This window comes from Lipotes vexillifer, unplaced genomic scaffold (genome assembly GCF_000442215.2).
Source record: "Lipotes vexillifer unplaced genomic scaffold, Lipotes_vexillifer_v1.1 scaffold732, whole genome shotgun sequence".
NCBI classification, from domain to species: domain Eukaryota; kingdom Metazoa; phylum Chordata; class Mammalia; order Artiodactyla; family Lipotidae; genus Lipotes; species Lipotes vexillifer.
In genome coordinates, this window is record NW_006792596.1 from 2,398,187 (window position 1) to 2,408,077 (window position 9,891).

Here is a 9,891-nt window from a genome sequence, read left to right on the forward strand (position 1 = left end):
GGGCATGAACCCGTGTCCCCTGCATCGGCAGGCGGACTCTCAACCACTGCGCCACCAGGGAAGCCCCAATGGTGAATTTTAAGCAGAGAGACATCTTGGTCTAAATGTGTTTTGATAAGTAGCTCTTAAAATCTGAGAGAGAGAAAGTTAAGGATCTATTTTATTTTTATATTATTTTTTAAAAATTTATTTATTTTTGGCTGCATTGGGTCTTCGTTGCTCTGTGGGCTTTCTCTAGTTGCGGTGAGCCGGGGCTTCTCTTCATTGTGGTGCACAGGCTTCTCATTGTGGTGACTTCTCTTGTTGCAGAGCACGGGCTCTAGGCGCCCGGGCTTCAGGAGTTGTGCCTCACGGGCTCTGGAGCACAGGCTCAGTAGCTGTGGTGCACAGGCTTAGTTGCTCCGCGGCATGTGGGATCTTCCCGGACCAGGGCTGGAACCCATGTCCCTTGCACTGGCAGGCGGATTCTTAACCACTGTGCTGCCAGGGAAGCCCCAAGGATCTATTTTAGATAGAACAGTTTTGCCTCACCGAGGCTGTTGTGTTTGTGATCCGGATATGGGAATCTGGGCATTGTCTATGTAAAAATGGGATTTAATGTCATGGGAATGGATGAGATCACTTAGGATGAGGGGACAAGGAGAAGAGAAGATGAATGAAATTGGGAGAATGTGGTCACAGAAGCCCAGAGAACAGAGAATTTCAAGAGAGAAAGGTCTAACTGAATCCAGTTTTGAGAAGCTGAATATCAGGGCCCTTCCCTGAATTCAACAACATGGAGGCCATAAGCAGCCTTGCACAGAGCAGTTTCTGTGATATGGGGAGATGGCAGCTGGGTTAGAGTGGGTTGAAGATACATTCAGAAGTGCGTGTGGTTCTTTCAAGAATTACACTTAGCTGGGAGAGGCTTGAATTCAAGAGAAGGTTTTCTTTTTTTTTTTTTTTTCCTTTATGCTTTTGGTAGCACAGAAAGTATAGCAAATTAGTATATGCTACTGGGAATAATTGAATGGGAAGGATACTTAGAAACATGAAGTTGGGAAGCTGGGTATATACTACACGGGAACCTCTGTTTCCATAGAGCGCATTCCTGTTGATCAGGCAGAAACGGACTTTCTTACTGAGCGTTAAGGACCTCCCAGAATCCCCAGGAGAGATAGTCGAGCTTGGAGACTCTCCCTCCAAGGAGAGACCTTCTAAACACGCTGAGGAGCTCTGTAGCCGGAGCCCCCTGCTGCCTGTTGTAGAAGCCAGGCCCACACTCTCAAGCCGGGCTTGAAAGACCTGAATTAACTTTCTCTGATGCCCCTGACAGCCAGATGCTTTGGCCATCAACCTCAACAAAAATAAAGCATGCAGGGGTCCTGCTTCCTGTCTGCCTTCTCCCAAATTGAAATAAGACTGGTGGTTAGCTTGGAGGCGACAGAGACCATGCCTGACAGAGGCCTGGGGGTGACACACGTCCCAGTGCTTCTCTGCCCTGGCCGGCAGCTGCACAGTCCTCTCCCCAGGGCTCTAGCAACGTGAACGCAGCACAGACTTGCCAGAGGAACAGACATTCCTTCCTCAAGACAAGCCTTGTGAGAGAAGACAGGACTCGAGTAGCAAAAGTCACTTGTGCCTTTCAGCAGCCGGTGCGTTAGCACCATGACATGTTTTCCAGGTTGTGCAGGGAGGACTTCTTTTCTCACAGGTAGACCACAGGGGGAAAATGCCCACATCACTTGCTTAGTGTGGTGCAGGTTATTCATGCATAGGAGTGAATGAAGTGCAGTTAAAGGGCCAAAAATTAATTAGCTTTTATATGTGGATGTTCTCAATGGGGTGTTCGTTTAACACTGCCTGAACTATTTAACTCTTTCTTTAAGCAGATTTAACTTTTTCTGTTTTCAGTGTTGGACTCTGATAACCTTTTAGTATTTAATAGTGTGAAATAGTCCCCCATGTAATAGAACTCAATTTCTCTTATATGAAAGTCATCTTTCTGTTGTTATAAAAAATGGGTTAAATGAAAAACTTTTGGTTTTAAAATGCCCCATTTTGTAAATGTATGTTTGTAGATAATTTTGAATACAGTGAAGACCTGTTTTATAAAGTCACTAATTGTGGTATTAAATCAGTGTAAGTTCTATAGGTTGGTTTACATTGGAATATTAAAACAATTTTGTATGGCATACTTTCATAATCTATATAAGATTTGGTGACATTGTGTGAAATATTCAAACTAGATTCTCTGTCAGTGAATTTTGAGGGCTGTTCCGTTATAAGGAAATGTCATAGTGCCAAGTTTTGCCATGTCTAGGGGAGGAAAGGTTGATAGAAAAACTCTACGTAACCCTATTCTTCCAAGAAGCTCAGAGAGAAAGTACCAGGCAGCAAATGGTATCTTAGGCAGAAAACTCACACTTTTACAATGTGTACTCTGAACAATGAGAGTCCAGTAGGATTTAGCCAGGGATAAAACCTGCTCATGGTCAGCCAGCAAAGCAGGCAGCCAGAATATTTCAAAGCATATATATATATATACACATACATACACATATATATATTTTTTGTTTTGTTTTTGGTTTTTAAATCACTGAGTTTGTGGTAATTTTTATTTATTTTTTATATCTTTATTGGAGTATAATTCCTCTGCAGTGTTGTGTTAGTTTCTGCTGTACAACAAAGTGAATCAGTTAGATGTATACACATATCTCCATATCCGCTCCCTCCCACCCTCCCTATCCCACCCCTCTAGGTGGTCACAAAGCATCGAGCTGATCTCCCTGTGCTATGCAGCAGCTTCCCACTAGCGATCTGTTTTACATCAAAGCATATTGAGGTGTTCATAGAACTCAGCTTATTTCTGTCTTTAAATGTCAGTATCTACAGGTACAAAAACTAATGACTTCGTACAAAAAGAAATAAGGGCCCTGAATGGACAAAGCAATATTCCAGTAGAGTAAGGAGTAAGAATTTGTAGGATGTTGGACCTTAAGTAAGAAATCGAGACTAGATAAGCAGGCAGTTGATAGATCAAAATGAATTGATATTTTTGCCAATTTCTAAAAAAGAGAGAAACTGGGAGTTCATCCTGAAAGCCATACTACAGTATTCTGTAATGCATTTACTTAAAAATAGTTATTGAGCACATGTTTGCAAGGTCAACAAAACAGATCACGTCCTCGTTCTTAGGGAGTTTACATTCTTGTAGGAGAAGACGAATGTTAAATATATCACATGTGATAAGAATTTTGAGAGAGTAAGCTAGCTAATACGTATAGAACGAATATGTACCAAGGACCGGGGGCTATAATTGGGCAGACAGGTATGTGGAAGAGAGAAGGAAAGCCCTCTATTACCCCATGACACTAATTTTTCAGTGTTGTGAAAACAGTGTTTCATATGCCCTTCCTACTCCCTTCCACATACACCTCAGGAAAGTTATAGGAGGCAGTTCTTGGAGAAAATTGTATGATCTGGAATGTTTGTCCCGCTCTCTCCAGTCTTCTCCTTTTGTCTCTTTGAATGGCTTGTTTAATCAAGGATGGCTGGTGGCACTGCTGCCCCAAGGAGAATAGGGACTGTAGTAGAAAGAGTGCTTCTCTTTCCAGCGCTGACCTGTGTGCTAAAGGGCTATTCATAGTCCTTCCAACAATGCTGATCATTTTTCATTCTCACTCTCCAGCCCCACCTCAACACTGAAACATTTAGAGGAAAAGACAGCTAAGACCAAAGGCAGAATGGAAGCAAAGTCTCAGATGCTTGGTACTTTGGGGGAACTGTAAGGAGTCTAGTGGGACCAAAGACGAATTTGATTTTTCCTTATCACCTTCTGTCTTTATTATAAAATATACTTTGAATTTTAATTTGGATGTTGAGATTTTTCCTGGATCTCTCATCTTTGGGCGACTTCACGTTATTCGTAATTTCTACTCTAAATATCCTTAGAGGTACTATGAGTAAACTTCTTGAATTTACTCATAGTAACTTTAACAGAAGGTACAGTAAGTAGCCTTACCTCTTAAGTTCACTCATCCATCGGACATGCTAAATGGCAGGGACTGTGCTAGACCCTCTGTGTACAAAGGTGAGTTAGACAAAGATGATTTTTGCCATTTCCTTTAAGCTGAGTTCACCAAGAAAAAAAGTCAAATAATTAGTGTAATGGGTTAATGAACTTCAATAGAACGTTATTTCAGAGGCATAGAGTATAGAATACTTAACTCTTTAACAGATGCTGACCCAGTGGGAGGACCCAGGCAGGCTGTGTTTCCTTGTCTCCTGGGTCTTCTGGTTTCTGGCTGGCTTTGGGCAATGGGAGACACTGGGGAGATATGGAAGGCGGGAGTGAGGCAGAACTTGGGATATTTCTTTTCCTCACACTGTACCTCGGATGGTGGCTCTGGCAGCAGCTAGATCTCCTCTGTGGCTCCAGCTCCTACAAGCCAGCCCCTTCTTCCATGGTCTCAGCTTCTGGGTGAAGTGCATTATGGCTCCAGTCCTTGCTGCGTGGCTTTTGCTCTACATTCTGGCGATGCCACCTTGCCTGTTGTGTCCCCAGCTGGAGAGGTAATAGTCTGTTTGCCTTTGCTATTCTTTGGGTTGCCTCTTCATCCCCTGTTCGACTTCTGAACTCTTGTTACTGGGTAAACGTCCTCTGTTGAAATGCCTAGAGTAGTGACTGATAGTATCAAATGCTTTGTTCAAAGCCCTGTGCCTTTCTGATGAGTACAGACAATATTCTAGGTCGGAAAGAAATGAACTTTCTGCAGAGGCTCTACCTTTCGTGGAGCATATTGAGAAATTTTATTTCTCTACCATTAAAATGGTCTTCCTTATTTTTCCTACTGCATCTTCATCAATCCTTGCTGCCCTGTCCTCGAAATGCCCTTAGACTATGTTACTTTTACTTACCTTTTCTGAAATAGTACTCCCTAATTGTGTGCTCCGTTGGTACTGCCGTCGTATTTATTTAGCCACCTGGGTCGTCAGGGATGTGCCTCTGGCCTTGCTGGTCTCTAACTGTAGTCTTCTTTCACCTTTAGTGTTCTCAGTGATGGTATTCATATTTGGCTGAAAGCTTTCCTGCCTCTCTACAGATCCTAAGTTTTGTACCACCAAAGTACCACTTTGTGACCTCACGAGTAGATTGGGGAAAACTTGCCTACTGGGGCTCCTTTTCATGTAATTCACTTCACAGCCATTCTAATGACTATCATAATGTCAGAACAGAAAGAATCTAGAACAAGCTGGGGGAAGACGAGTTGTTTTTCTGGCTCTCTGATGCAGGGCTGGCTGAACTGATACATGACATGCAGAGAAAGAAAGAAAAAAGTACCAAAATATCTGCCCTCCCACCTCACTGAGTTGTTCCGAAGGCCAAAAAAATAGTTTAATAGGATAATATTAGTTGGCTGCTTGATTTAAATATGCTATTAAATTTTTAATTTGATTTTGTAAGGTGGTAGTAATTCCAGGTGAGAGAACTCAGGCTGAGAGAGGCCACATGACTTCTCCAAGGTCATATATGGAATAATAGTGGATATGGAGCACCTGGAATTTCAACCTGTTGGCTTGCCTTCAGCGTTCATGTTCTTTCCCTTCTACCTGGATGCCTTTGGATGTGAAAAGATGATTCATCAAAGTGTGTTCAGAAAAAAAATATGTGCTATACAAATTCTGGAGCAGAGCAGTAGACGTTATCATCCTTCTTTGAATTAAGGCTGTCACATACCAGAGAAAATAACCAGCAGATTAATTGTTCTCTCTAAACAGCTGACATATTTAACAACCTTCTGAGCTATTTCCTTTGAGTGAAAGCATTTTTTATTTTTTAATAATCTATGTTCACATCACTGTCGTTGGCTATGCAGCCTTTCTTCTTGGATTTTTAGCTATAGACTGGTGGGGGCAGGAGTCCATTTGATCTCTTGAGCCTGCATTCAGATCCACAGCACTGTGAATAAAGAGCGAAGCATGCAATAAAACAGTGACTAGAGTTCACTTGATTTGCAGTTCTCTGCAAATCAAGGGAATCTAGCTGTCAGCTGTTTGCTTGAAAAGTTCAGTGAAATGCATTGGCTTAAGTTTTGCTTTTGTTGTATCACAAAAAAGACGCTAAGAACTTTCATACTAAAAGTATGACATACTAAAGTGGTCATTCAAATCTTTTCCATAGTTGTACTGCATTCTGAGCATTCTGAAAATGTTATGTTGCATTTATGCTACATTTTAACCGTCATTCTGTTTGCTCCATGTTATGTTTATTGCTGTTCATTCAGATTATAGTTTCAAACTGAAGTGTACCACATTGATGGTGTGTAGACATTAAAAGAAATATTTTTTCCCCTGGCTGTATGACATTGTTAAATTCTCATTCTATGTATCTTTCTTTTTTGACTGTGCAGAGAAATTAATAAAGATGACCTTTTAGCACAAAACTGTGAAAGAGATTGAGTTCATCAATGTGTGCTGTCATAAAAACACCTGCCTATTTTATGACAGTAAAGAGCAGCCTGGCTGTCAGCTTCACCTTGATGAGCACACTCTGCTTGCCTCTTCTTTTTGCTGGGAAGACAAGCAGCTGTAGCTTCTGGGGCTCCATAATAAAATGTTGATTTCACCAGGACGTTTATTAACTACTGATGACAAAATTGCAAGTCATTTGACCACATTTCTGTTTCTTTTGTCATTTTTGTAATTAGATGAGAAGTGTGGAAACATTACGATTTTCCAGTCCTATTCATTTCTAGGAATTTCATCGAAGACTCTGCCATTATAGTTTTAGCAGTACAGTTCTTCTGGAGCAGTGTGTAGTGGACAGTGGAAGAGAGCTGTGTGGAAATAGGGCACAATCTACTTTCTAATTCCTTCGAATTGTCCTGCGTGTGCCATTACTCCACCTAGACACACATCCCTTGTACATTTTGATTTATGTTCCCAGGTAACCACAGTAATCACAGAAGCCGTAGTGTCCATTTACCAATCCTACCTGACAAGGTGGCAGGTCTTCTCTGGAACAGTCTATTTCCAGCTGCTGCACTGGAAATAGAGAAATGAAAAAAGGCAGTGGTAACGTAGAGGGGCAGGACAAAACTAGAAGAAACCGTGAGGCATTTCTGGAGTGATTGTTCAAAGGTTAACAAAGAAGGTGCTGACCAGGAGAAAATAGTAGTCTAGCGCAAGGATCAGCAAACCGTCTGTAAAGGGCCAGATAGTAAAAATTTTAGGCTTTTAGGCCCTACGCTCTGTTGCAACTATTCTACTTTATCATTTGCTTGTGAAAACAGCTATAGACATTACATAAACGAAATGAATGCATCTTTGGCCAGTTAGCAGACTTCGGGTTTATGTTTCTGTTAAATAATTCTATAAACTTAGACCATTTGTAAGGAGATGGGAGTAGAGAGAGCAGTGCCCGATTATAGTTCCCCCAAGTATTTTGAGTGGAGATTTGGCAGTAATTGTGCCACATCCTAAGCATGAGTGACCAGGGTCCTTAGAACAATATGAAGGTTTGGGCGTTTATTTTTAGAGCATCCTATTTATAACACATTTATTGATATGTAATTACCTCCTAACTGATTTTCCGACTTTTAGTCCCTCTGTCCTCCTGATGTCTCAAATTGTCTCCAGAGTTTGAGAACTATTTGACTTAAACTTTTTAATATCTCTTCATCACCTACAGAATAAAATATTATTTCTTTAGCCTGTCATTCAAGACTTTCACAATTTGAACCCAACCTGTCTTCCTGGTTTTAGCTCTGGCTTCTCCCATATCTTAAGTTCTTGCCATAAAGTGGTTTTTGCCACTCCCCTGAGCACAGTCTGACCTCTCTACTTCTCAGCTGTCATCACCTGATCCCTCTGTGCTTTCCGCTTTGTCTACTTTTGAAAAGTCTACCTGTATCTTAGTCTCCAAAGAAGGTAATGATACCACAGTGCCATATATAATTATATGACTAATTACTAAAAATACTAGGAAATTTATCTTTGCAAATATATGAAAACTTAGGCTTCTATTTAATAACAAAACCGGAGAGCTCCAAATTAGAGCAATTTAGAGTGTCAAATTTGACCCAATGAGCTCAGAAGGTATAATAAAGATATCATACTGATTTCTGCAAATTGCAGTTTTTATCTAACACTTTCCCAGCGTGAAACCACCCCCTTGTGAGGACTATTAACTCAAGTTATTCAGACTGGAATGATTTAATATTACTGCTGTTTGAAGTTTAAATAATAGTAACAATAATTACATGTAGATACAGCTATATTGAATAGTAACAACACAAAGAGCTAGGAACACGCAGGCCTATAACCAAATAACACTTTTCCTGCAAAATAAATCTGGGTTAATGATGAGACTTATCTTTTCCTCTCCCCACTCCTAAATAGCTTAAACATACAAACAAAATAATCCCAAAGAGCAAAATATTAGCATTGAATTGCAATGTCCTTTATAACACATCCCTTCTTACCTAGCTAATGTAATTTTGATTTTTCTCAATCCATATATCACTCACTAGAGTTGCTAATAAAGTCCTTATACTAGTAATATTTCTTTGTGGGACATTCCTGCCCACTGAAACATGTAGTCCACAGCACAGCTAGTAGAAAGCAGGATCCATGTTATTTGTTTCCTCCTTTCAGATGTTCCTGGGAAGAACGATATCTATTTAACAATCATTTTAAGTAAATGAGAATTTAGGTACAGGGACTGGAATAACATGAATCTCATCTAGGATGTATACTCAAGATAATGTACCTAGAAATATTTCCATGACATATAGTAGATACAATAAAACAAGAAAACAGTTCTTCCCATTTCTACATTAGTTCCAATCAATACAGTTGCTGTCGTAAAGCTTTATTTTAGCGTTTTAAGACCCAGGGCCTTAGCCTGTGCACTTTCATTCCTGGTAGCTTTGGTCAAAGGAAGCATGTTGCTTTGAATCTCAAAGACTTGGAAACGTTAAGATCCACTGCTATCACTCTGCAGCCAATAAGTACAGATGAAAGGTCAGGGAAGCTGCAGTTTTCTGAATCTCATAACCGAATATCATGATTCTTTATCACTTTGCTGGCAGGACTTGATTCAGAGGCGAGAAAATCTGTTTAAAAATAACTTATTTTGTTGTTCAGACAGACCAAAGAAGGTATATTATGTAATTGTATGTCTGCCAAACAGGGAAAATCAAGGGCAAGGAAACAGTGAAACAAAGAGATGATAAACTGTTGAGCATAACAAGTTAGTAAGCCTTTAGTCACTGGGAGGAAGAGTTGAGAGAGGAGAGGGAAGGGGCAGGGAGAACTGAAAAACATGGCGGGACCTGAAATGGGTGGGGACAGGTGGCTAGTGGGAGGCCCAGGGAGGTTTAAGTGTTATATGTATATATCACTACAGACAGGTCTTTTCTGACTCTATACAAAATGGTGGAACCTCAGTGCCCCAGCTGTTGGTTCCATGGCACAATGCAATTGGTCCAACTTGGGTCTGTGTTACCTCTGGCCAATCAACTATAGCTATGATACAGGGTAAAGTAACATTAAAAAGATTGTCACAGACCCTCTGTGTGATCTGATGTGACTACATGCCTCAAAATATTTCTGCCCAAATTCTGCATTTAGGATAGTGACTAGCACAAAGAAGTGATAAAAGTCCGTGCTTTCTAGTAGTTTTCCTCATCTTGGAAATGCATGTTATTAGGAGACAAGGATGAAACTAATAGTTATTATAACATTCTTGCTGTAGCTTTTAAATTAGCCTATTAAGCTAAAAGCTAGAAAGATATCAGTGCTCCCTTCAAGGAGTGGTATGAAACAAGCTCACAGATAACTAAAAACAGTGGGTACAATGGCAAGAACTATAGGGAAAGGTACATTACAGGGGGTTAGGAGAAGGGC